Source organism: Nipponia nippon, unplaced genomic scaffold (assembly GCF_047370975.1).
Source record: "Nipponia nippon isolate SJK-2023a ecotype South Korea unplaced genomic scaffold, ASM4737097v1 scaffold_5, whole genome shotgun sequence".
NCBI lineage: Eukaryota > Metazoa > Chordata > Aves > Pelecaniformes > Threskiornithidae > Nipponia > Nipponia nippon.
In genome coordinates, this window is record NW_028262369.1 from 40,418,415 (window position 1) to 40,446,393 (window position 27,979).

The window sequence follows — 27,979 nt, forward strand, 5'->3', positions numbered from 1 at the left end:
TCCCATGCACGTAACACTTCTGACACCTTGGTTTTCCAGCAGCAGTTTAAGACATTCGTGCCTCTGGTGGTTTGCTCCCTGCACAGCAAAAAAATACACTTGTGCCACAGCCAGTCCAGTGAGGTCTGGTGTAGCTCAAATTGATATCAGACGCAGATTTGCATTAAAACACTGAGTTTGAGGTGGGGCAGCTAAGATGTTGGCATATGAACTTTCCTCTGACTCTCCTGCAGAGCAGGCAGCCTCCTGCAGAGGGGTGGCAGCGAGCAGATGGAGGTGGCAATCCTGTTGAAGGACTGCAGCTGTGTGCCTGGGGCCACCAGCCCCAGCTGAAGGTCCTAGTGGCTCCAGGTGTCAGAAGAGCAATTTAGGGATCCCTCAGGTCAGTAGGTCTGCAAAGGTCATGGGTGTTCCTAGGGTTGCAGCTCCTCAGGCTGGATCTTCTAAGAAAAAGTAGGTTGCTCATTTTTCTTAATTCGGTTTTGTATTTGTGTATGTCAGCTGTCTGTTGGACAACTGTTTGCCAGCAATTTCTGCTTCTGTCTGTGTTGGCTTCTGGCATCCCCTTACAAAATATGTGGCCAGGGTTAGAACAGAAGCGATTTCTGTTACTGTTATTACTGTTACTGTCCAGACCTGATGGTCTGACTTTCAATTATTCCTAATGTGCTGCTTCTGGTTTCCATGCCTCCCTGTCCAAAACTGTTTTTTTCCCCTTGCTTCTCCATGAGTCTTTCATTAGCCTTCCCTATTTCATTTTTAGTTTATGCAATCTGGTGGACTTTCAAGGTTGTTTTTCCTCAATCAAGATCTCTCCTGTATTGTTATTCCATCCATGTGTAAGCTATAAACTTTAGGTGGCCTTTCCCTATGCACATCTATCACCTACATGTGGATCTCTGGAAATGCTAAATCACAGAATTGCTGTAATCAGGTCTGTGTGCTCTGCACAGTCGCCAGCGATCGAGCCAGGCTAAGGTGTGTTTTTAGAAACTGAGTAATAGAAGTTGAGTAAAAAATGTTTCATCTAGGGAGTGTGGTAATAGTCTGTCAAGAAAAAGGACTATTCTAACCTTTCTAAAAAATATGAGAAGATCGTCCATCTTATGACTGGAGACTAAAACACGGAATGCTGCTCTTATTTGACTTTTGCCTGATCATCTAAGCAGTTTCACATATATGCCATATGCTTACATTATTTGTACTTTCATATCTTGGTATGTATATATCACTCCATCTGTGTTTTTTTCCTTTTAGTCTTCACCATTCTGCATTAGGATTGTACTTGAATACAAACCTGTAAAGTAAGTTAAAACACCTGTTTCACTACTTGAAGTACAACATGATGTATTTTTCAGATAGGAGTCCTAGCTAATGTTTTTTTCAGGTTTTCTTACACGGTACCTTCAGAGGTTATGCACTGTGCGTAGAAATGCTATCTTAAGGTATGACCTACTGACTTCTTAAAAAAAGACTGAGTTAAAGAAAAGCAAAACATTTGCTATAATCAAATCAACTTGTGTTATCCTTGGTTACTTCAGCTGAGTAATTTTATATATAAAGTGGTAGCATTCTGTGGTCATAGTGAAGGGTTTCCGTAGAATTTCTGAGAAGAATGGTAAAAACCATTACTCTCCACCTAGCATGTGAAACATTCTCAAAGCAGGGTATTGTTAATTATGTTCTGTGCTCAATGTGTTGACTGAAAAGCCCCTGCTACCTATGCTGCTGTATAAAGAAAGGATTCTGTAAGATGTATCCTTTAGCTTCAGAAATGGTTCTATCAGCAAAAGTAATCTCTTGGAAAGGACAAGGGAATGAGAGAGAAAACAAAATGAGAGATACTACTTCAAATGATGTTTGAATCCTATTCTAGCTGCTTACCAAATACCAGTTTTCCAAAAGGATAAAAGTTAGAAAAAGCTTTCATGCTCTGCTGTCAGAGATACCACAGCTCATTAGCGCCTCTTCTCAGAGAGGAATGAACTAAGGACAGCTGACTTGGATACTACAATGACAAACATGGCATAGAAAACCAGGGGAGAAGAAACCTACCAAAATGTGAATTTGATCGAAGTAGTCCTTCAGGGCATACACAAAATGACATAGAAAGCTTCACGTAATGCGAGTGATTTTAGTGCTGAGGGAGGAAAAAATGTTGTTTCTCACTCAATTAACATACTGGAATGAACCAGTGCTAGGAATTCAGTTGATGGTACTGTAGCTACCGCTCCACCAAACTATAAACCTTTTGAAAGATCCTTTGTGGCTAAGATATTGAGTCCCACCTGATAATCAGCAGGATTTTGGATATATCTGTTCTATATGATGCAATTACTTGAGCTTGCTGTAAATTGGGTAGATAAAATATCAGAAATAGTTGAACTGCAGAAACATGGCATATGTGGAGAGCTACTCAATCCCGCTGGGCAAACAAAATAGTGCTTCTTTTATGCGAGTTAGCTGCTGTCTAGACATACCTGTAGCCTCCTAAACCACTTAGTACTTCTGAAGGTTTTACCACTACACTCATCAGTCATTTTATATGCTTTAGAAAGCCATGCAATGACTGTTTAATTATGCAAAGTGAAGGTATAATTAAATTTCACTGGAACTGTGGGGATTTGAATATGATGAAATAAAATGGGTTTAGTTTTACAGGCTCGGTGTGCCACAGAGGAATCGCAAAGCCTTTTGATTTTCTTTTTTCATATCTGTAATGCTCTCTGGGGGAATGGAGAGTTTGGGCCCAAGGTGGCTTTCCGTCTTTGTGACAGGCAGTGTAGATGTACACTCATAAAAGTTAGATGTTGCCAAGCACAACTCAAAGATGAGATTTGTTTTTCTCCAGGAAAGCTGCCAGCACTGTTAATACATACATCTGGAAGTTCTTGAAACCTGGTAATGAGGACAGTGGTAAAAGCCAAATAAAGAGTCAAAATAAACAGATCTATAATACAACTTTCAAAAATAGTAGCATGAAACTGGGCGCCTAGGCATGTGGCATGCGTATAATACTGCCTCTTCACAACCATAAGAGCTGCAGGCTCAGCTGTTCTGGAAAATCGGGCTTCTTGCTTAAAAATGGATGTAAGAGACTGGCTTTTCCCTGATATTTGGAGCTTTTGATCTTCCTCCTTCAGCCTTCTAATGGTGGAGCTGGCTAAGCACCTTCTGTGTACCGCTGGGTTGCTTACCACGCAGGGTCGTGTGGTAGTGATTTGCTTTTCCTTTCCTCTTTCTGATTTAAGACCCATTTTGGAGAGGACAAATTGAAAAGATAATGGGTTTAAAATTCAAATTAAACACTGGTTGAGCAATTGTTGCTTTTCAACCAATGGAGCAGAGACTAAGGAGGGAAAAATGGCTGAGAGGGAAGGATAACCTGGTGGAAATGCAACATTCCTCATCTAGGTCAGGCTTTCCCAAATGGTGCTTAGTGATGGTGGGCTCGTAGGTGCTGGCTTTCCTCGGTCTTCAGCTACGATACTATAATCTTTAAAGATAAACAGAAAGGAGGGGAGGTGTTTCGTACAGTCGTGGATCAGAGTCACAGTCCAAAATCCGTCTGTGGCATGGTTGCCTACTATTGCAAGTGTATCATACAATGATATAAAATATGCAAATTGCATTACATAGGTGTAAAGGGCAAACTTATAACTTGCATCATGACTTTTCTTTCTTATGACGTTGTCTGATTTTAACTGTTGAGTCTGAAGTTTTCAACCTGGCTTGAGAGCTGGACTTTTTTTGTTCACTTCAAAAAAAGTTTGAATATAATTTAGCCATTTCTAGAGTGTGCCTAAGTGGAAAGATTGCTGTGTTTATCTCTGTTTCCCTCTCTCATGTGCTCTCTCTCTCTTGTGTTTTTGTTTTTGTTTTTTTTTTTTTGTGCGTGAGGGTTTTTTGGGGTTTTGGTTTTTTTGTTTGTGGGTTTTTTTTTTTTTTTCCTTTGGGCAAGTTTCTTTTAATCAGAAGAGTTCACAGACCCATTTAGTTGAGGGGAAAGCCCAGCATCTTCATCCCTTAAAAAGGACACTTAAAATCCAGCAGATAACTTTCAGTTGGAGGCCTTGTTGTACCTCCAGAACCTCCCAGGGTTAGCAAGAGTGTGCACTGAGACCTATGCCACGGCTCAGCACCTGGGCTGGAGAAGCACCTGCTGCGTGCCGAGCTGTTTCTTCTGCTGGCCATGTTCAGTGTCCTGGGTAGGCGGTAGCTGCTGAATTAAAATGATTAATTATCTAGTTCTGCTTTAAGCATGCAGTATACATGGGTTTGTGCTTTGTTGCCTCTGTGCCCTCTCGGTTGGCCCAGAGGGTCTGTTTTCCCGGTGAGTCTTCCTTGGTGGCCATTGCCACAGTTTCTCTCCACTTCACAGATACCTGTCAGTCCAAACCTGTGTGTAAAAGGTGACTGTGATTTGCAGCAGTATCATAATGCATACATGCAAGAGATTAAAGCAAGGTTGCCTTTCCATATGGTCGTGGTTTGCCTACAGAGTGTAAATAATGTACCTGTAGCACAGGATTTCAGAATTATTTTAACTATGTAATGTCACTTATGAATTGGTCAGAAGTTGAGATAAATGCACTAATTTGCACAGATTTTGGTGACTGGTGGATGTGTAAAATGACTATAAAATGCACATTAAAAGTGGAGAAGGAAATGATTTTAACTTGCATAACAGACAAAGATACAGCAGGAAAATCAGTACTACTTTCTGTCTTGCAACTTCTAGCAAACGGCTGTGGTTACCCCTCAACCCTATGTGCTACCAGGGATGCCGATCTGCCTCTTGTTAATTATTGTATTCATTTACAGTGTTTTGGGCTGCTTTTCTGGCGTACACTGGTCTCTTTTAATGAAATGTCTCTGAGATAAACCATGGTCCCATACCAGTTCAGAATCTGATCTGCAGGTTTCCTGAATGGCAATGGGTGTTTAGGATTATCATTTTTCTCCTTAAAACTCTAAATAATACATCAAGAATTCAGTCTTATTTGGATGTAATCACACGACCCCCATAATCATTTAAGCAAATGTTTCAGAGATACAGCACTACATAATTACTCGTGGGTAGGGAATAAATGTATGCAATGGAAAAGCCCTGCTAGTGCTAATGCCTCCTGTAGCACTGCAAAGTCCTGTAGTGCAGCAAAAAGTTTCCCTCTTGATTATCTGTCAGCTGAGGAGGAAAATGCCATTCAGCAAAGAGACCCTGCCTCTATTTGCTTCCATTCTTTTTCCTGACCTCACCTGTGGGTAGGCTTTTTGGGAAACATGCTTGTATTGTGTTTATCCTTTTGAAGAGCTACCTGAGCACCACTGCATGATGATGGACCATCCTCCGAGAGAGCTGGCTCCTGAAGTCTTGGGTAGTTTTGATGGCCTTGTTACTTAATAGCTGTGGTGTATAAACCATTTACTGACTTACCGAGCTTGAGACCAGATCAAATGATCACATATGGACATACTCAGCAGCTTATTCTACACTTAATAATTAACAATTATTCTTTGAAAAAAGAACAAGGCTCACCAGGGATAGGTGAAATTGAAATGCAGTTGCAGAGGAAAAAGATATTTTTTTTTTTGAGACAAATGAACTGTTTCCGTACATTGTAGAGCTTTTGAGATAGCTGACTGCCTCTTTAGGTTTCTCATCACCTTTGTAAATTAGAGTAAGACAGAGGAAACACTGAAACAGGAGTAGTATGATGCTACGAGCAAATCAAGTACTTTAAAAGATGCGCTAGATGTGCTCACCACACTCCTGCATAAAATTGAAATTATAAAGTGAGAGGGAGGGACAGAAACCAGCAATGTCAAAAGACAAAACAAATAACCCCCAATAAAATGAAACAGTTCCTTTCAGAAAACACAGGTACTTCTTTATTCTAGCCTTTTTTGTCAACATCCTTGCAGTGGGGAAAAGAAGAAATTCTAATGGGTTCATGTGAATTTAGTATTTGATACTATAGTCCTACTCCTATCTTTAACACTTAAACTTCTGTACGCTCACACACCTTCTTTCATAACTGCCTTAGGTTTTTTTTTGCTCTTCGTGTGAATATCTTGAATAACTGCTGAATTGAACATTTTAAATTATTTCTGTCACCTTGCCAGTGCTACCTGGTTCTTTCACCTTTTCAAAAATGTGATATTATCTCATAACTTGAGCTAGCATATACAATAAAACTGGTGATATTTTTCTGCCATATGATTAAACTTTGAACAAAACTCTTTGGGGCTTGTGTATGCATGAGCTATAATTCCTGCAGGGAGCTTATGGCCAAGCTTGCAGATGACTAAATTGATTTGTTTTCAGAAGTGCTGAATGGGTAGATAGCAAGACTTCCCACCTGGGTCTTGCTTGTCTGATTTTTTTCTTTTAAATAGTATTTTTCTCTAGAATGCAGAGCAGATCTTTGTTAATGTTTTCATCTCTATCTGGGCAAGCTCACCAAGGGTGACCTTATAAAAGAATCTTCTCTCATTTCTATGAAAAGAGCTTGTCTACTAAGGAAATCGCTTGACTTGAAGAGTTGTGATTTTATTTAAGTAAGATTATATTTAACTGAGATTCTACAGGAGAATTAAGAAAACATAAAATACATACAAGCTATTCAACTTAAAACTGTAATAAAAATGGTTTGTCAGCAACTGGTGTTCTTTCATACTGCCAAGTATCTGTTTGTTACACTGTTGTCCATCTGTGTAGGTCTGTCGCTCTTGAAGTTTCCTAGTAAAATGAACAGGATTTTTTTCCCCCTGAAATCATCATATTCTGATGAAATCTGCAGACAGGCGTCGATGAGGGAGTTGATCTTGCCGTGTCCCTTTTCCCACAGGCATTGCTCCAGCACCCGTGTTTTTCTTGCAGTGGGTGGGTGGGGGTTGTGCTACAACACGTCAAAGGGGGAAGAGGGTTTGTGGTAGTGCTGGCTCCGGGGAGAGACGAGGGGAGCTCTTTAGTGCTGGAGAAGTGTGCCAGAGGTGGAGAGGACCTGAACATTTTATGTTCTTTGTTAGAAGTGTCTTATAGGGAGGAAGCCAAAATCAGCAGTGGGCAAGGTACCTGCTCTTTTCCATCCTCTCTGAAGGAGGAGGAAAAATCAATGATAAGCTCCCGTACATACACTTTATAGCCTATGGACTGAGATGTTCAATGACATGAAAGCACATCTTTATAAAGTCAGAATGCATTTCTGGTTTGGTCTGTGGTTACCACTAAAGGCTTTATACTAATGCTGTTATTGGGGGCAGCTGCATTATAGCAGTACTTACTTATTTATTCACTGTAGTGACAGTTACATTTCATGTAGCAGCTGCTGAAGCCAAGACTATTCAGCAAGGGCAAAATGTGACAAAACTTCAATGAGATTTTCTTCTGCAATATTAAGTTTTAATTTTTTGTACAGGAACAAATATTTTTCTACTGCTGTTTTCAACTTTTGTCTGTAGCATTATCAAAGAAATTCAGTAGCCACTAGTTAGGAGCGTCAAATTCAATTTATTGCATTTGACTTTCTTGTATGTGTATCTGTTCTAGATATATAACCAGCTTTGTAAAACCTAAATGCATGAAAGTCATTATTGTGATAGAAACAGCCCACCCCATGTTCTGAACACTTTCAGCTTTTCTTAATTCCTTTTAGTGTAATGAGGGTTTAGCCTCTGGGCAAGGGGAGGAGAAAACCCTAGTGTAGTATACAAATGATTTAGGAAATTCTAGACACATGCAGAAAATGGTATCTGCTCTGGAAGGCTTATTGATTGCTTCTAAATTTTAACTAAGCAGTTGATGGGGAAAGGGCAAACTCTGCCTTGGAGGATACCAATGAGATGCTCAGGTTAGTGCAAATGTGACCAGAATGTCTGTGGCTTCAGGGTCTTTATTCTGCTGTTATTCACCTGAGATTTTTGGTGTAGGCATTTCTGTTTTGCTGGAAACTAGATCAGGCATATCTGTGTGTTTTGTTGTGGTTTTTTTTTGGTGGGTGTGTATTTCTTTGGTGGTTTTTTTTGTTGGTGGTTTTTGTTGTTGTTCATGGGGTTTTGTTTTGGTTTTGGTGGTAGTAACTTGTGCTACTGTAACTGAAAGTCCCGGGCTTGGTTCCTGCTGGCAGCCACGCTCTCGTGAGTGGATCCAATACATTTGGTCACCAGTGTAAAAATATGTCTTTGCCTGGGCTGCATTCAGCCTGGCCAGGGGAGTCTGTAATGAAGTAGCCAGGCATGTGCTTGCACGGGCTTGTGGTGGCTGGCTCCAGACAGACCTGCTCCCTGGATGTGGCACAGCTAATGGTGCCATGGGCCACTCTGCTTTGGCGAACAGACTCCAGATTAAAGCGTAGCCAATTCATCATCTTTTCCCCATCTGCACGAGGAGTTTGACTGCTGCCCAGCAATAAATGACGTTTACAGGAAAAGGTTGTTTGGCCCGTTTCTGTGAATGACATGTCACGTCCTTCACTTTAAAGCTGATACTACCTGCTCTATTTGTATTATATACTTGGTTTCCTCTATTAACTCTGGAGGACAGTTTCCATAACTTCTGGTGAACTACCAGCAGTAGACTCTGTAGACACTAAGCAACTTTTCCAAGATGATAGGTATTGTATGTATAATCAAATCCTGCCATAAGTTGCTACCAAAAACTTTTCAGGCTTGCTCGCCGTTGAGCCACAACAACTCGAAGAGCAAGTACCTTTGAATCAGGATTTTCTGCCCATCTTAAAGGAGGCAGAGTTGATGCTTACATTTTACATGTCAAATGTCCATTAAAAGCAGTGATGTTTTGTCTTCAGTACATGTGACATCCATAGGACACCAGTAAAGTGACCAGAGTAAATACTAATGGGCCATCTCAAGATGATGCCCTCTCACATCTCATTTTGCATGAGCTGTTACATAGCTGCGGTGATGGAAAACAAGCTGCTATATTTAACTGGTTTTAATATACATTAGTAACAGACATATGTTTAATGTGTTTAGCTGTAATTAGCACTTTTCCAAATATATATTATCTAGCTTTCTGTAAATGTTTATTTTTGTACAGCAGACTTAATGTTATATTCACAGAATTGGTCGGAAATTTTTCGACAAAACAAACGTGAGAAAGTGGCAATTTGTTGAACCCAAAACTTTCTTGGGGAATGTGGCATTTTCTATGAAAAACTTTTTTCCAGAAAAGCTTTGACATGTCTTCAGTGTGGTTTCTGGTCTGAGGAAGAAAGAGACTGTTGCCCTGGGCTGTGGGAAACCAAAGGCGCTGATATGGGGTATGCCCCATTTGGCAGAGCAGGGAGTCGATCCTGGTGAATCTTGTCTCTCTGGCTCAGTTAGTTACATCTCAATAGTGAATGCAGCAATCCTAAGTCTCAAATAGATCCCATGTAGGTCTAATCACAGCAAAAATTTAGTAAGCTTCTGCAAGTAGTAAAAACTCTGTTTGAACTGTTGCTGGTTTTGTGGGACAGCTGGCGCCGAGTACTGCGCCCAGCACTCACGGGCAGCGCTGAGCACTTGTAACCTGTCTCTGACGGCACGGGTTGGTCTTGGCTTCTCCTTCAGCTCAGCTGCACTTTGTAAACCAGACCCAGTATGGACCTGCTCCCTGCCAGGACGGTACAGGGCTAATTCTGTATGAGGGGGCTTCCTCCGGGCCAGGAGTGGGGGTGGAATAAACAATGATGTCTTTTGCCAGTCTCTTTGAAGATACCCAGGGGAAAAGTGCCTTCTCCCCCCAAAACCTCATGCTCATTTAATTCCCTTTGAACTTTGGATATCAAACATAAAATGGCCTGGTTGTCCTCACTCACACTGGTCTCAAAGAGCATAAATTCACAGGAGCAGGTGAGAAGTTTGCCAAGCCCATTTCTCTACCTAAGGGGTTATGGCATGAAGGGGTACTAAAACATCTTTCTTTGCTCCCCAGCTCATGATCTGTGAAAAGCAGCTGCCTCTGCTGATTGCTGGCAGGCAAGGAAGGGTTGCATTCAGGGGAGGGTGGGACAGACTAACAAGGATGCTCATGAGCCAAAATGCCAGTCTGCATCAAGTAAAACAAGCTTGTGCTTGCAGGAAGTTAGTGACAGAGACGGTCTAATTTGCCTTGAGTGTATATATTTACCCTCTTTATTTTCTGAACACACAAAGCTGGCAAATTCTTTTCCTATGGAGAAATTTCTCAGAAACAAGCTTGCCCTGTCTCCTCCAAGACAAAGTGTTTCTGCAGTTGGGGTCCAGTGGAGCCAGAACTGATGTCGTTGGGCTGCCTGAGGTGTTCAGAAAGGTATTTGTTTCCCTCACTGGATTATTGAGGTGGCATTGCTGCTTTTCATGCTTGCTGAGCTTTCCTTTAGGAGTGGAGCTGGCAGTTCCACTTTTCTGATACCCCAGGCACATAAAATAACTTTCAGTTGTTTGGATCCCCATATCTTAGCCGTGCTCTGTGCAGCTGCTCTCCTATATGCCAAAGGTAAAGAAAGCATCAGCATCTCGCTTCTGGCTCCCCTACTTGTGGCAAAACTTTCAGTAAATCGGTGCTATATTCTCTGCTTGTATTGCATTTGACTTTTTTTTTTTTTTTTTTTAAACCTCTGAGCTCTGTATTTTTGAAATGGAATGCCACAGTTTCCATCATTACCTTCCCAACATAGGGTCTGACTTTGAAACACACATTTTCACTACGGTGAAGCCATCTGCTATGTGTGGGGAATTAGCAGTACTAGGCATAATGTTTCTTTATAGCTATCTAGAAATGTGCCCAAATAGTGCAATATAATCAGGCATAATAAGATTTAAATGTCTGTTCAATGCATAGACCTGCAGTAAGGCCATTTTCACATCATCTTGCATTGACTTGCATTATGTTGTATTGAATTTCATTTCAGGTTTTTTTTGCTGGTGCCATACAGGCCCTGCTGTTGTTATCACCTCAGATGCATGTGTTTTTAATGATAGTGTTCTGAGATTCAGATAGAGTTGAATTTACATGAAGTGGACAATGAATGTGATATAAGCTGCCTTGCATTTACTGGAAAGTAAAAGCATACATGTGGGTAGATACTGTAGAGTAGTAAATGTGCTGTAAATTCACACTTAACCTCCCAGGTGGAACCTGTTTGTGGAGCCATATCTAGGGGTTGACAAGAATTAGGATAATATTGGTTGTAGTTGTTCTTTTCATAAATCCACGGCGTTTGTAGGGCTCTGAGCTTGCTGTATACTTTTTTCACAATTGCTATCTATCTTTGAAGGCTTCTGTTTCTTTTCTTTTTTTTTTTTTTTCCCCAGCATGTCTCACATGCAAACCAGGGTGTACTCTTTTCATACAGTATTGAATTACACATCCATAGGCATCATATAAAACTTCCCTCCCCCATTCCCCCAATAGTTGGTGGCAATTCTGTGCATTTTCAAGCCTTAGGTCTCTTTAAAATATTAACTAATCCCTAGCCCATCATTTGTGGGCAACTATAACCTGTAATTTGCAGCAGTGAAAACTGAGGCAGAGAGGTTAACTTGCTGCAGATGTTGGTGATATAGTGGTAAAGCATGAATTAATCATCGCAAGCATCCTTGTAGAACCACTAGTGCAGAATTCTGTTAGGCATCTGAAGTGTGGGGCTTCCCAGTTCCCAAATCTCTAAGTTACGCCACTAATCTTCATATCTCTCCGTGTTTTTCCTGTGTCCCTGATGATGACCATTCATCAAGAGCGATGTGTGCTAAGCTGTTAGTTATGTTCCCGTGCTGTCAGAATACAAAAAACTACTGATGTTGAAAGATGTGGGGATGCTTTTCGCTCCCTCCCTCCTTCCTGCTTCTGCTAGTCTAGTTGCAAATTACCTATGTTGAAAGAAGTCATGAGGAAAGAAGGGAGAATGCATGACTGAAGAAAACTTCAGATGCTAGAAACCCGATAAGCTTCTAATGTCCTTTTGCTTCCTGGCAGGGTGTACGGGACCAGAAACCTGTTTTGAACACACTATTTCTAATTTAATGAAATGCTGTTGGCTGAGAAAAAGACTGTTGAGACCAAAATATTGGTTGTAAAATATGCCCTATCTCTATTTTTGTTCTGGCTGGCAGTGTCCAGAAAAAGTAACTGTCTCGCATGGATCCTTGGTGTTCAGTGCAGAATTATAGAGAAACATGACTCCACTCGCAGCGCACCAGAACGACAAGCAGGGGTTCTCTCGCACACTTGCCATCACAGATCTGGCCCTCTCCGTACCAGCAGCTTGATGTGTGTTCTCTAATAATGCTTTCCATGTCAGAACGAATACATGGTAGGGAAGAACATGAAGAAACCTTCACCAAATCTGCCTGGCTCAAGAAAAATAGATATTGTTGGCCTTGGGTTCTGACCTGTTTTCCTTCAGTGAAATTATCCTCACGAGAAAAATCAAATCGGGGTTTACCTCCCTTTATAAAGCCTCCCTGCCCCTACTGCAAACACCACAGCTTCAGGCAGGAGTGGGATCTTGACTGTAGAGTATTGCAAGTGTTACAAAGGTTCAGCTTGGCACCACGCTGAGTGGTTAGAGAACGTCTCTCTCCATCTCTGCAAAGAGAGGAAAGAAGTAGAAAAGTCCTATCAGAATCAGTGTTGTCATTGACAGGAGTGGAAGGGTTTAAGGTTTATAGTTAATAACAGCAAGCTATGTTCATCTGCTATTTGTCAAAGTGAAGTACTTGGAAAAGAAAGATGGCTATTGGAAGAGTTTCCACAATAATGTATCAAAATACATGTTGAAAACACTTTTGTGTCCAGAAGAATGGCCTGAATCAACTTTGTGCTTTCTTTTATTTGAAATCAATAACAAAAACTAGTTTTGCTTGGAAGGTTCCCATGAAAGAGGAGTACTGCCATCCCTTGAAACTCCAGAAATATTTTTCTCATCTCTGTTTCTCCAGACCCTTTAAATACCTTTGGGTCTGCATTAGACGTAAGCAGTGTGAAGTGCTATGCTTAGCATTTTCAAGGGAGCTATGACTTATGGGTAGTGTTGGCTGGGCCACAGCATCATTCAGTCCTGCTTCAGTTGTGTCTCTTGGCTGTGAGCTGGTGTTACAGCTGGTGAAGGGAAGCTCGGGTACTTCAAATACATTGCTCTCTAGGATCCATGTGGACAGCTTTTTAGGAAGGCAGTGCTGTGAACTGGGTCATAGTTTCAAGCCCATTTTGTGCAAGCTGCTGAAGGTGCACGCAAGATGCTTGGATGCTATTTTCCAGTGACAGATTCAAATGGGTACCCTAGAACCAGGAGGCTTTTATCCTGTTCTCCCTCTCCCACCAGCTTTCCCTGTCCCATAAGGATCCTCTGCTTTTGCTTCCCTCCTCTGCTTCTGCAGAGCTGAGGCCTGGTGCCTCGGGGAGGGTGGTACACAGCTTCTGGCAATGCAGCTCTTCCAAAGGTGAGCACCAGACTGACTGGAAAGTGCTGAGTTGTGTGTACCCGATAATTCTGGGCACTTTGCTTTAATGTTTCAGGACAAAAGATATTACTGAATTATCTAAAATTATTTTGTGGCTCTTGGCTGTTTTTTTAGTGTTGGTTTTTTTCCTTCTTTTTTCTTGTATTCCTAGCCATTGCTCAGTCTAGCAAGGTGGTTGGCCACAAACCCCTCGCATACTGATCAAGATGAATGGTACTGGTAGCCTGACTGACTGGGGTGTAACCATGTAGATAGAAAAAAGTTGCTGCCAAACACATGCAGCTTTTACAACATGTGCTAAGAACTCTTTTACTCCTGCAGCATCCTACAGCTTGAGGTAGGATGGACAAGATGGGAGGGAAAGAAGAGAGGGAACATAACATAATCCTTGTTGAACAAGATGGAGCACTTCTGTTTATTTCTAGAGATATGTAGGGTTATGTTTAGGACTCTTATAAGAAGCAACCGCTGAAGTCAATCCTGCTTTCGCCTAGAAAATGGACAGACTCTTTCTTGGTGACAAAGGCCCTCTGACAAGTATCAAAGCAAGCGAAGCTTGCTGTGTCACACTTTGTGGAAAATAAAATTGGACTCATTCTATCAATCTCCTTCTCTAACCCTCTTTTTTTTTTTTTTTTTTTTTTCTACTGCACACCCCAGAGGATGTGATTGTTATTGGATATACTTGTTTGCCATGTCAGTTGAGTGAAAAGTTTTACTCTGATGCTGTGGCTTGTTTTGAGCTTCTGGTAACGTCGCATTCAGCTGAAGCTTCCTTCTGAGCCTGTGGGTGTGTGCATGCACGCGTGCAGAAACTGCTGGTGGTTGCCAGGCACAGTGAAATCTCACTGTTATTCCTGTCTCATCTCCATGACAGATTTATTTTCCTCTGCATGGTTACAGTGACTCTTACTCATGTCCTGTCCTTCTTGGTGGCACTAACCTCCCCCTCTGAGGCTGGTCTAATGCAGGCGGTGCCCTGCTCATTGGGTTACAAAATAGGCCAGGAAAATCTTCTTTGATGCTGGTCAGAGGCTGCTGTTGGATTCCTTGGCTTTGCTCCCCTGCTGAATAGCAGCTCAGATTTCTTGACCTCTTCTCCAAGGCCCCACTTTGCTGCTCCAGAGCATGCCAGCTTTGTCGTCTGGGTTGCAGCATCTCCTGCAGCTATCGGTGTGTTGCCTGGTGCCTGGGTGCCTTGTGCACCTTGGTCTGCCAGTCCTCCGCTCCCCACAGCTCCCTGGGGAGCTGTGTGACTTGCAAGGCCTCCAGGAGACCTGCAAGTTCAGTTTCCTGTCTACTATATCTATGTATTTATGAGAGAGTAAGTAAACCTGCCATGCAATGCTGCTGTGTTCATGTGCAGTCTTAGTGGCTTGTCTAATGTTTTCCTTTCTCCCTGCTGTTGTGTCCAAAATGTTTCCAGGCTTTTTCTAAAGCAGGTCCTGCCTGGCCCCCATCCTGGGGGCTGAAGCAAACGTGTTGTATTTACTTGGTGAAATTCTCTGGCTGCGAGTCTCACTGGGGTGTTTTTCCTGAGGCTATCCCAGAGTGATGGGGGGAGCCCCGGTTCTTGCTGGAAAGGGAGATAAAATAAAAGTGAAGCAGGTTAACTGGGCTGTCTTACAGGCAGCAGCTTGTTTTTTGTCCCCAGTGAACCAAAAGGTAGGCTTAGGACTAGGTCTGCTTTTGAATGCTTAGGTACAAGATCTTAAAATGGAGCCAAAATCCCTTCTAAATACGGCCCCCTGGCTTCCAATTTAAAGAATATCTGAGCTCTGGGAGTCTGTCACAACACAAACCCGGGTTGGTTACTGCAGTCTGCTATCAAAACCTGCTGAAGGTTTCCTTTCTTAAAAACCAGCCTTTGGGATCTGTCACAGCCACTTTTGGCCAAACTGAAGATGTGCTGGTGGTCTGGATAGCAGCACAGTCAGCTGCACAGAAGGGGTTGTGAAGTGTCCAGATATCCAGTTTAAAGCACTAGGTAAAAATGAAACTGCTTAAATAATTTAGAAGGAAAAGAGATTTGACTCCTTGCATTCACTGATGCTTTGAAATAAACCCAACTCAAACCACTTTTGCAGTTTAAAACCCCTCATTTAACTCTGTACCTAGTCATTTAACTCTTGCTAGCGCATTAAGTGCACAAATAGGGTTACAAATGATTCTAGCCCAGTTAGCAAATACACACATATTGTTCCAAGAAAGACCCTTCTCCAAGAATTTTAGCTTTATTTTGCTCTTTTGGGATTCTAGAGTTTCCAATAAGATCCAGACAGTACTTTAGGTCTTGTTTAAATCAAGCTACTTGGTATTTGTCTGTCACTTTCTTCACACAAGTTCTTCCCCAAAAGTGCTGCCTGCGCATCCCGAAATACCTGGGGCAGTGCCTGGGCCACCTGGTGCTGTGAACAGTAAATAACAGCCCGGGTAATGGAATTGATTCCCGCTCAATGAAGAGGACTGAAGGAGTTAAAACTTCTCAAAAATGGACTGTAGATGGAACTGAACTGTGCCGGTGCCGAGCCTCTGAGATCTATTAGTTTTGACAACCTCAGTTATTCTGGTGCTTCTCATCATCTGTAAAGTTAACAAGGGCTGATAAGAGATGATGAGGCACCACACGGGTTTGTATTTCAGAACTCATAAATATTTCACAATACCATTTTTCTTACAATCAGATACATTAATTTGTCGACTGTAGATGTTGCTGAATATTCACTTGGTGCAGAGTTTTAACAAAGGCACTGCAAGGATAAACATTTTTAAATCAGCAGATAGAAGCCATGGGTTCTGCTGCGTGCTCAGCTGTTACATGTTTTCAAATGCATGTTCTAATTTTACTGAAATTGTTGATTTTTTGACCTGCTTTCTTCCTTGAAAATATATTATGATTCATAGGCAACCCCCTCCTCCAGCTGTATTTTTATCTCTTTTTGGTGTGACTTCGTAATTTCATACTAGCGAGTCAGATACCCAAGGGTGAATTTAATTTGAAACAAACCTTACTCTTGGCAGAACAATTTTTACGAGGGGATCAAACAATGTAACATACAATTTTCTCAGGCTGCATGTCACCTGGAGATGCCTGCAACTCAAATTAAGTAAAGGTGCTCTTTGAAGCAAAAAAATTCTATGAAATATAGTGTGGACAAACTCTCCAAAGTAGCAGTTATTCTTTCTCCTGCTATAATAAGATGGAGCACACAAATATCACTTGATTAACAGCTGCAGTATTAATTTCCCTTTTTGGTTGCTTGACTCACAGCAAGAATCATGTCAATGCAGCAGAGAAGCAATTAAATTGATTTTAATCTTTGTCAGAGAAGATAACATGCCTCTTTCTCTTCTCATTTAAATAATTAAAGTTTCAGCAGGTATTATTTCTGGCTTTAAAGAAATTGGTATCTTAATGTAATAGAATCCTTGTAATTATACACTTAATGGGTCTTAATAAGTTAATCATGGTTTTTCATTTAAAATGTTTTTTTACTTATTAAACTTTTATTTGCTTTGATGGTTATGCTTTTAAGAGGGTAGAAAATATTAAAAAAATAAAGTTCTAAAAAAAGGCCTCACTTTTTTTTTTTCCCCCTACATGGCCTTTCAAATTCATTTTCAGTGGAATAGTTGGATTTCAACACATGCTTTAAAAATTCTTATCCAGTGAAGCTTTCTGTTATGCTACAATTAATTATTTTGTTGAAAAAGCTCCATATAGTGAGTAAAAACAAATATTCTTTTATCTTTGTTGTACAGCAGACATTTCTTTGTCCCCTTTGATCCAAGCTGTTAGTCAGTATTTGGGGTCCTCCAGGTTATTCCTATTAGGCAGAAAAATGGCTGGTGGAGTCAGGTGTGCCTTTGATGTGATGCTCTGTGTTTACTCCGAGCACATGTACAGCCTCTCTCCCTGCACCGTGTAAGGAGACACTATCTTGTCTTGCAGTCCCAAGCTTGCCTGTTCAAGCAGCACTTTACCCCAAAATCTTTCCCTTGGTAATGACCTGACATGGCAAACTATGTTTGTCTCTTTTGTTTTGAAATTTTTCCCCCTCCACTTACAGCAGGATTGCCAGCAGTCTTATGTTACTTGTTCTGGTTTTCTGGCTGGGAGAGTCTCAACCCTTCTTGCCAAGAAAAAAACTGAGCCGACAGCAGACCATGTTTCTCTGGAGCATGCATGGATGCTCTCCGCTTCGTAATGACCCACTTCACACAGGAAAACCATAGTGAAAAGTTCATTTGCCTTTTAAAGGGGACAGATGCCCCAGTCTGTCCAGGGAGGACTGTCCCCAGGGATACCTGTGGCTGTCAGGCTGGGCCTCAGGAGCCCCCTGGCCCCTGACTCGCTGGTGTGGAGCTGACTTCTGCTTTGGAGTTGCAACCCATCTCTCTTGTGGTTCCTCTTCTAGCGGCGAGATGAGGGGAAAGGCAAAAATATTGAGGATGAACTACTTTGCAAGGTTTAGTACAAAGGACTCTAGAAATATTTGGGAAAGTGAAGACAGTTCCATCTGGAGATCTTTACATTTTGAGAATTAAAACCATACAAAAAGAAATAGTGACAGGTCATTTGAAGTTTCATTAAAAAAAATTGTGAATGTCTTCCTGTACAACTAATATACTTTGTATTCTATAAACAGAAATTGAAAACTCATGTGTCTACGATATGAATTACCAGAAGTTAACAAATCATGAAATTGATGTCTTCCCATATAGTGGATTTGGTCATGTTCTCTGAGAATTCCCAGTTGCTCAGTGACCTAAATGGAAAATATTTCGTTTGTGATTAACATCATTCAACTTTCTGAGTTTGCACTGAAATCAGTTATACCCAAATTTTCTTAAAGCAAATTTTTTTTTTTCAAGTATGAATTATGGTAGTGATGAGCAACACCTCACATAAGCAGCAGGGAGCACACCAGCATCTAATTTATGTCCATGCTCAAGAGCAGCATTGTATTTCTCTTATTTATTGCTGTATCATTAGGGTTCTTGTGATTTTTTTTTTTTCTTTGTCTAGAAAAGTACTTCATATTTGCTCTTTGCTTTGAATAGATATAAAATCTTCTCTTCTAAAATACCTTGTTAGCAATGCTGTGATTTGGAAGCTGTATTAAACTGTCAGATTTCTTTTCCCTCAGATTTCATTACAGGCAATGCTCAACTGAATTTGGGTAGGGGGGTAGACTTAACAGACAGTAAAACTACATGAGTGATGCCTATGGGGCTTGTGTGTATCCCTCCATCCCAAGATACTTAAGTGGTTCAAAAAACCAGCAGGAAAAGCAGAGAAAGGCACTTATTTGCGGTCTTTCTCAGCCTGGTTCAAATATCCCTGCAAGTAAAGTTACTGCAATGCAATTGCTGGACTCTCAAGACTTACATTGCTTTCCTGGGAAAGGCCTTCACGTAACTTTTGAGCTCTAGATGTGGCTGTGTCTTTTCTTAGGTATGCACGCTCCAGTGATACAAATATATTTTCATAAAGCAAACATATAAGTAAAGTCTGGCCTTCTCCTTCTTCTCCAGTTTACGAAGGGAACTGGCAGCTTGGATGGGGGAACTCATGAAGGAAGAATTCCTCTTTTCTGTGCACAAATAACTTATATGTGCAAGAGCCTGTTGCTCCACGGCTTGGGCAACACCTCTGTGTTCTGCATAGGTGCAAAAGTGCTCCTAACTGAACTTAAAATCTGTTTCATGGGGTCTAATATGACCAATTAACTTACTCTCATCTCATTTGTATCGCTGTGCCATATGGTGTGTGTGCAGGCAGAGATTTAGTCCAGGCAGAAATTTTATGGAAGAGAATTGCAAATGGGGAAGGGAGGGAGAAACCGGGTGGTTAATCAACAGAGACGGGGTTCTTGATAAATACATACTGTTTACCCTAAATAGGGAAAAGATACGTAACAGATGCTGAATTCTTCAGCACACTTGGCAGCATAACATACTTGATATCAACAGAAGTACGAACAATATAAGTGATGTAGTATATAGGAAGGGATACTCTTTAACTAAGAACCAAGTTGGAAAGGATATTGCTTGTTGCCTTGCCTACCAAGTCATTACTGTGAGCGTTACAGGCAGTCTGCAGATAAAAGATAATACTGTCTGAACGGACTGACATTTGCAATTATTGTCTGTATTTTGCTCTTTGTTTTTCCTCTTTCGAAATCTCTGCTCAAAATATGATTGCAATTGCTTTCCTGGTATAAGTTTTTTGTAGGACAAATCTACTGTGCCGTGTATTCCCAATTGCATCCTAAGTTTTTGATCAGAAATATAGAGATATAAACTTTTATCTGAGTGAATTTGGAGACATTATTTTAAGAACAATCTCTCTTGGCCAGCCAGGGCTCTTAAATGTCAGCCAGTGGATATTTACCACTAGTAGTACAGTGCAGGAATTGTTTAACATGTTTAGGCATTGCCTCTGAACTCTGTTCTTTTTTTGTGATGAACACAATTGTGAAGGCTTTCAACTTTACTAAAAAACATGTGGCAGGCTGAGATTTCCTTATTTGTATAGTTCTTTCAGTGCCTTCTTACATGCAGCACAAATCCAGAAGACCCAAACCAGGAACCTGAATTCTTGCTTTCAGTCAAAATTGTTCCCTAAGTCTGACACGAAGTGGTTTGTGTAATGAAAATCACATGATAGCAGACATCATTTTACTGATAGATGGTTTTGTTGTATTTGATGAGGTACAATTAGGAACTAATTTGGCAGAAACCCTATCCTCCACATAAGGCAGTCATATAAAATATTATAGTCAGCAAAAATCCGTAGCAAATGCCTTTAATGACTTTCTTTTATGAAAAAATTTACGAACTCGCATATCATATATAGCAAACCCTCAAATCTTCACCACTTGGCGTATGTGTGTCTGTGTTAATAATGCCCTCAGTAACCATGCGTGACACACACTGTTATCAGAATGCAAAAGATTTTCAATCCTCTTTGTCACTTCACTTATTTGAATATTTTATCTAGGAGTCAGTGATTGAAATCAGCTGGCGTTTCTCTGTTTGGAATGAAGCTGTACTACACCTTACAGCTTATCTGTAGTTGAGCTGAACAGCCTCTGCAGGAAGGCTAGCTTTTTTTTTTTTTTTTTTCCCAAAAGCAAATTCAGATGTTCTGTTAACAGCATAGCTTAAAAACATTTCTCAATCGTAGATGCAATAATTTCAGTCCAATAGCAGTATCTTACCTTGCCTTCATCTACCTCCTCAACCCCTCCTCAACTAGTTTTAAGATGTAGTTTGAGAGGTTGATAGGTTTTAGAAAAAGGCATGTATGGTATGGCTGCCTGATGACAGGAGAGTAGACTTGATGACCCAGTGTTGTGGTTTAACCCCAGCTGGCAGCTAACATCACACAGCTGCTTGCTTCCTCCCCACTGGTGGGATGGGGGAGAGAATCAGAAGAGTAAAAGTGAGAAAACTTGTGGGTTGAGATAAAGACAGTTTAATAGGTAAAGCAAAAGCTGTGCACGCAAGCAAAACAAAACAAGGAATTCATTCACTGCTTCCCCTGGGCAGGCAGGTGTTCAGCCATCCCCAGGAAAGCAGGGCTCCATCACGTGTGATGGTTACTTGGGAAGACGAGCTCCATGACTCTGAGCGTCCCCCCTTTCTTTCTTCTTCCCCCAGCTTTCTATGCTGACCATGACGTCACATGGTGTGGAATATCCCTTTGGTCAGTTGTCCTGGCTGTGTCCCCTCCCAGCTGCTTGTGCACCCCCAGCAACTCGCTGGTGGGGTGGTGTGAGGAGCAGAAAAGGCCTTGACTCTGTGTAAGCACTGCTCAGCAATAACGAAAACGTCCCTGTGTTATCAACACTGTTTCCAGCATAAGTCCAAAACATAGCCCCATACTAGCTACTATGAAGAAAATTAACTCTGTCCCAGCCAAAACCAGCACACCCAGGCAGTCCTTGCCCACCCTACCTTCCCAGTGCGCTGAGGTTTGGGGTAAATCACGTCTGACAAGTAACACGGGTCACAGCAAGGTGACGTTTGCTGAAAGGGTGCCTGGGCTGGGTAGCAGCTCCACAGGTCTCTGTTCTGGCGCACTGTGCGACTCGGGGCATGTGCTTCTTTCCATGTCAAATATTGAAGCATGTCTCATTGGTTCCTAATGCGCTATGCCAACTAGTTAAGATGGAGTATTTGGGAGCTTAAAAAAACCTAAAAAATTAATGGGTTGGTATTTCAGGTGTATTTACCTTTTGTGACCTGCAGGATGCTGACAGCTTGTACAGGCGGGAAAGGAAACTGGAATTCCAGGTCTCCACCAGGCTTGGTTTTTAGTGTCTTAGGCCACTGGCAGTACTAAACACTTCAGTGGAAAATGTAGTGCTGGAAGTACTAATAGTATGAACATAGTTTACAGTACAGTTAATTTGTGTGTTCCAGACTGAGCATGGCTGCCTTACTTGTGCCCTCCTTGTGAAATGGCCCGTTCTCAATACTGTGAATAGAAAATGTTTGAAGTAGCAGTGGGAGGATGTAATGTGGTAATAGGTGTGATGGAGGGCAGGCATCTGTTAAAAAAAGGCAGAATTGTGGTTGTGGTGCAGAGGCCTTTAGGGCACAGTAGTTACAGTAATGGTAAGATGTGAGCCTCTGGGGAAGCAGAGAATATGTACTGACAGACTTGCTTTTCTCTGCTTTTATGTATTTGTGTTAAGTTTTACTAACAGTCACTGTTTTCTTTACCTTATTTCAAGGTTTTATTTTTTTGTCCTGCACTGCTTTGGTTGGGTGGCAGGCAAGGTAAAAGTGTGGGTGCTTCTTGGGAAAGGGTATATTGGTTGCATAGGAGACTTTTTTTGCATGCAGGGCTGCATACAATGGCTGCTTACAATCTAGCAGCTGCACACACAATGTGATCCACCAGCTCTTGTCTTGTGTAGTCTATGGTTAGAGTAATGGTTTATTTCATGGTTAGGTGACACTCTTATTCCTATGAACCTGACCTGCACTTACATGTTTGGCTTCTGACAGGTGACCTCATCAGCATCTGGCTGGTTCTGGTCCTGCTTTCCATTTGGAACACTTAGGTGTTCAGATTGGCTCCTGTTTCCTTATCTCACGCGTACTTGGGATCCAGTAGCCACTTTTCCTCATTTGGGGTCTCCCAAGAAGGACTCCACAGCAGCCACTCTTAGGATAGGACTCAGCAATTCTATCACTTTGACTTCCAAAATAGTCCTAGACTCTCCCCAGGTTTGCTGCTTGATCTGACAAAGGCATGTTTGCCTTATAGCTCTGGTTACGTCTCTTCAGGGAGAACAGAGCAATAAAGGATAGAAAAACCCTTTATCAAATGAATTTCTCATTCACAAAGCTTAAATGAGGATGGGGGACTTGCAGGTTTGTGGAAATGTGATCGAGACTGTGAGCCCTGCTCTGTTTTTCCCTTCTTGTGAGTCCTTGGTTTGGTGCATTTCTCCCAGCTTTCCTGTTGTGATGATAGTGGTAAAATGGCTTCTCTTTCTCAATGTGTGCTTGTAAAACAACAACTGTTTCATTCTTTGCTGCTTCACTTCTGCAGGGCAATTTTAGTGTACCATCTCCTGATGTGTTTGTACCGTGACAGTGACAGAGCCATAACTGCCTGAGAGCTGATCAAGAACTGTGCTGTGGATGACTCTCTGCTCCTCCACAGTGAAAGGTAAACCACAACTGGTAATCAGCAAATAAAATGAAATTCTGGATTTGTCAGATACAACCCGAATACTATTGCAGTAACTCCTGCAGGCTCATTTTACATGTCACTTTGTCCACTTTAAAATATGTTGCCTTCTTTTTTCATCCGGAGCACTGTGTGATGCAAAATCTTCGAAAAGATTGAAAAGGTATACCTGGCTGACCTCTCATTCCATTCGTTATATTTTATGTCATATTGTGTCATCTTTTATTCATCTCTTCACTAGTTAACTCTTCCCTCCTTTTTAATTGCTCATTATAAAGAGGTTTTTCCGAACTTGTAGTACTCTTTGCTGCACCTCTGTGAACCTATTCTATTTTTGCTTTGTGTTTTTTTTTTTTCCTTAAATAATTGACCATGAAAGAGTTATGGTATCAAGACAAGGAATAATGATATAATAGCTCCAGTCGTCTTCTCTCTTATATGACCTAATGGTTATCACTAACGTTAGGAAATGCATCTTCAGAATTCATGATTTCCCCAGGAAAAAGAGGTAAGAGAAAGGGAAGCAGGAGTTGGGGCATGCAGATATTAACAGAGGAATAACTTCAACAGAGATAATATTCTTTCTCACCTTGCTGTCTTTTTATCTAATTATGACATGTTTGTCTGCTGTCCCCTATGATTTTTTTTGCCGTATGGCTAATACAAGTCCAAGTGAGCCCATTTCTGAGATGTAGCAGGTCACAGGTGAGAAAACATGGATTAGCCTGAGCTTTCTTCTCAGTCTTGCTGTCTCCTACAGCACCGTATGGTCTACACCCGATGCTGCCTTTATCACTGAAACCGTTCCTGCTCAGTGTTTGCTGAGGGGAGCTCCCATGCAAGGAGGCAAAGGTCTCCTCTCTCTCACTGACTTCTGCTTGATGGATTCTTGATTGACAAACTGAATGAATTATTGAGAAACAATTGTGACATGCAAGCAAAGCGCCCCAAATAAGAACATTTTCTCTTCCTATAAATATGACTTCAACATTTCTAGTTTTGGAAGTCTAATTTAAAAATAATTCAGTGCTTTACAGTTTAATTCTCTTGTGCTGTTGATCTGGGAGACTTCAAAGCTACAACAAAAATAAGGTAATAAAAGCAGACAATGACTTTGGTAATGTATTGTGTATCATAAATATTTGTGTCTCTGACTGCTTTCATTTTTAGCTTGCTGAGGAAATATAACTTGCTGAAGGCGGTTACCTTTGTTCGAAGCCAACCGAGACAGCACCAGCACTCAGTAATTACAGCCGTACAGTTTCCAGGAGACTCCTTCTTCACCAGACCTGTCGTCTCATGTCCCCATTTGTAATGCTGTTCATTATATTCAACCTGCTGCCGTCACTCTGGAGCTTTCAAAAGGTATTCTGTGGGCTATCGTGCTGCAGGACGCGGATAATGAAATAGTTAGACGTGACTTGTATTATAATCGGCTCACCTAACTTTCATTTGGCTTGAAAAGTAGACTTAATAAAAGCAAGAGTGAAAGGCATTTTATGTTTTTAATAAGGAATCTCATACGGTATTACCTGCTGTTTTTCATTGTGTGTCTCTTCTCATGGTTTCCTTTTGAGGCACCTGACAGAAGAAGAGCAGTGAATGTCTCTTAATCTTAAAGCTTTTTGAGAAACTGCAGTGGTAATCAACACTACTGATCAGTAATTTCCAACTGCAGTAAGATTGACTTAAAGTTTTTATATCTACATCTTAGATTTTAAATGGATAATTATTTGTTTTCTAGTGAAGATAATCGTCTTCGTCAAAAACAAAACCAAAAATCTACACACCCCAGAACAAAACATCTGTTTAATCACTTATTATTTGTTTTCAATATCTAATTATAAGCTTGTAAAAATCCCTCTACCCTTGCAGTGTCTCAAGTTGGACTGTAAAGGAGCTAAAGGAGTTTGTGCTGCTCTGTCCTGTGGCAGAATGGAGGTACGCTTCACATAAAGTGTAGTGAATTGGAGACAAGATCAAACAATGAAACCTGAGACCTGGGTGTGACGAGAGCATTGAAAAATAGCTTCCGAACGTAAACCAGAACTCTTTATTGTAGTGCTATAACTTTTTTTGACTAGATAGTCATTGCTAAAGGTGATCCATAGGGTAGCTCCAGGGAAGCCCCATCCTTGCTGCTGCAGACCTGGATCAGCACGTGCGCCGCAACACAGCGCAGGGAAATTGAAGGTGAAGTGGGGAGGCAGCCTCTGTGGGAGCTTCTAAATAGAAATCTGATTTCTGAAGTCATATGCATAATGGTAACAGCCCAGTTATGGGAAGAAAAGCCCTGTCCCCCAAAATGGGCAGCTGTGCTTTCAGTGGAATAGGTTCAATAAACACAGGCATGACTGATGTGACTGCATGAAACGGAACTGGCTGAAAAATACCTGGCTCATTCTGTGAAAAGTGGAAGTACTGTCGGTCAATGGTGGAAAGCACTTTGAGGGGTGGGCATTTGAATAAGGACATCTGTGCTTCGGTGCACACCACCTCCCAGTTCTGTTGCCACTTGGTCTGGATACAGAACCAGAGATGCACCACCAAAAATGCTACTTTCCAACTCTGACTGTTAAATGATGGCATTCATTTTTCTCCTTGCCACAGCTAGTAATAGTCATGTTTCCTGTAAACTTCAGACATGTATTTTGCACCCTCTTCTACTTAGCGTTGCCCTAAACTCTACCCGAAAGCTGAAACTGATGGAGTGCTCTGCTGCTCATAATATTAGTTGCTTAAAGTAGACGGTAGCATTACTAACCACTACCTTGTTTTGACAGTTCTTGATGGATTGGTTCAAGTGCTAGTGTCAATACTTTGTTATGTAAATGTCTTTTCAGCTCTGCAAGAAGTATGCAGGTGATGGCTGGATTTCAAGCCTGTTTACCTTTGGGAAAGGCATGTGTATGGAAGACAAGTACCTTCTTGATCATGCAAGAAGCTCTTGCCTTCGTATGTTTATAAATGCCCAGAGAAAGAATTGGAGACATCTGGTGATGGTTTTAGACAAGAGCTAGCCAAAAATATTTAATAAAATTAAATTTAAGAAATATTTTAATTAGATTTATTGCTTAAGAGGAGACCTGTAACAACAGCCTTGATCATGGCCTTTGGAACCACTTCTCCCTGAAAACCTATTACCTGTCATCCCCTCCCCACTCATAGCCTCCAAGATTTCCCAATTCCTTTTGGCTACACTCACACCTGACTACCCGCTGACCTCTCCTAGTCCTCTGTTGCTCCTTCCCGCCACTCACAACCTATTCTGCAGCCCGAGCAAAACCAGATTTTTCCCTTCCCTGCTGAAAAGCCTTGAGCTGGCTCAGAGTTAGTCCTTAGGAACTCGGTGGAGCCCAGCCATGCCTCGACAGCCCTTGCTTTGACCTCTCATTCTCAACTTTGCAATTGTCATGGTTGCAGCAGGTAATGGTCTGTTCTCAATTCTCTTAGCCAGGCAGCGCTTGTGCAGTGTGAAAGGGAATTCTGCCTCACTGCATTAAACGATCCAACTAGTCAGAGAAGTATCTGCCCTCTTTTTAATTACAGGAGATTGAGTGAAGTATGATTCGTTGTATTACGTACTGACTAGCGGATGTTATAATGCATCTTTTCTACAGCTAAAACCATTTCTGTTGAATACAGTTTCAAGAATGGCCTCTGCAGTGGGAAATATTCAGTCCATTGAAGTCAGTGATGCAAGTCTGGTTGAATTCAGTAAGACCAAGATTCAACCACTAGCTTACAAATCAGATAAAAAAACTAGCAGTAAAATGATCAGATAATTTACAGGTTACTCCTCCACATGTTGCTAAAGCTTTACGCTACTTAGGCCGGCTTGGTAAAGCTGTTAACTCTGCAGCTGTGATTGGCTGCTATGTGCTTCGCAGCCGAAAGTGTCGCTGGACCTTTCCACTGGTGATGATCAATACCTCTGTGGTGTTGTGTACTCCTATGTTGAAAAGGACAGAATGGTATTAGACTAAATCCTTGGTCTACAGAGAAATGACTTACTGCTTCCTACCCTGTGTAGGAGGACTGCTGGACACTGAAATGGACATACTTCATTCTATTTATAGGTTACTCTGAAGTCTGAGTTACTTATGGAAGAACTAATGTTCCTTGGAAATGTCAGTCAGAACTTTTTCATTTTAATAATGTGCCTGGTTGAATTCAAAACTGGTATTTTATATTGACACTGCGCATGAACTGACATGTCGTTATACACATGCTAACCTAGGTTTATAAAATAATAAAATCACTGCGGTTTAAATTCCCACAAAATATTGATGGAAAAAGTGTTATACACTTAGGGGAGTAGCTTACTTGCTAATGTGTTTGCCATTTTTTACTGACCTTATTGTGAATGCAACCTTGCTGCAGGCTCCTGCAAATTGGAGCTCTGCTACAGTATTTCTGTTAATACCTGCAGAACCACGTACTTACTGGAAGAGCACTCTATTCTTCCTCCCTTGCTTCTGGAATTCATTAGTCTAATAACCAAAATGACAGTCTAGAATAATACATCTTTATTTATTGATATATTTCTTGGTTCTGCTCTGTGATAAGAGGCATAGTGACTTAATTCAGGCAGTGTATGACATTGACAATTTCTCTCCATTTCAGTGTTCAGCTACCTGAAGGAAAAACAGCCCAAATCAAGAAGAAAAAGAGTTTTCCTTTATGTGCTATGTTAAAATAAAGCTACGTTAAGGGAACAAGAAGTTTGTGAAGGCATGCTTTTAGTTGGGAGAGGAGATTCCAGGATTAACATGGTCAGTGCTACATGATTTCCGACTTTCATACTCATGCATT

General features: G+C 41.3%; 1 long non-coding RNA gene across 1 annotated transcript; it reads left to right on the forward strand.

The window, feature by feature from the left end:
- The first annotated feature begins 395 nt into the window (after nucleotides 1-395).
- LOC148052148 (uncharacterized) lies at nucleotides 396-27,877 on the forward strand. Its single transcript, XR_015698649.1, has 5 exons — nucleotides 396-453; nucleotides 23,024-23,143; nucleotides 24,335-24,529; nucleotides 25,040-25,105; nucleotides 27,791-27,877. It is a non-coding gene; the product is annotated as an uncharacterized LOC148052148 (long non-coding RNA).
- The last annotated feature ends 102 nt before the right edge of the window (nucleotides 27,878-27,979 follow it).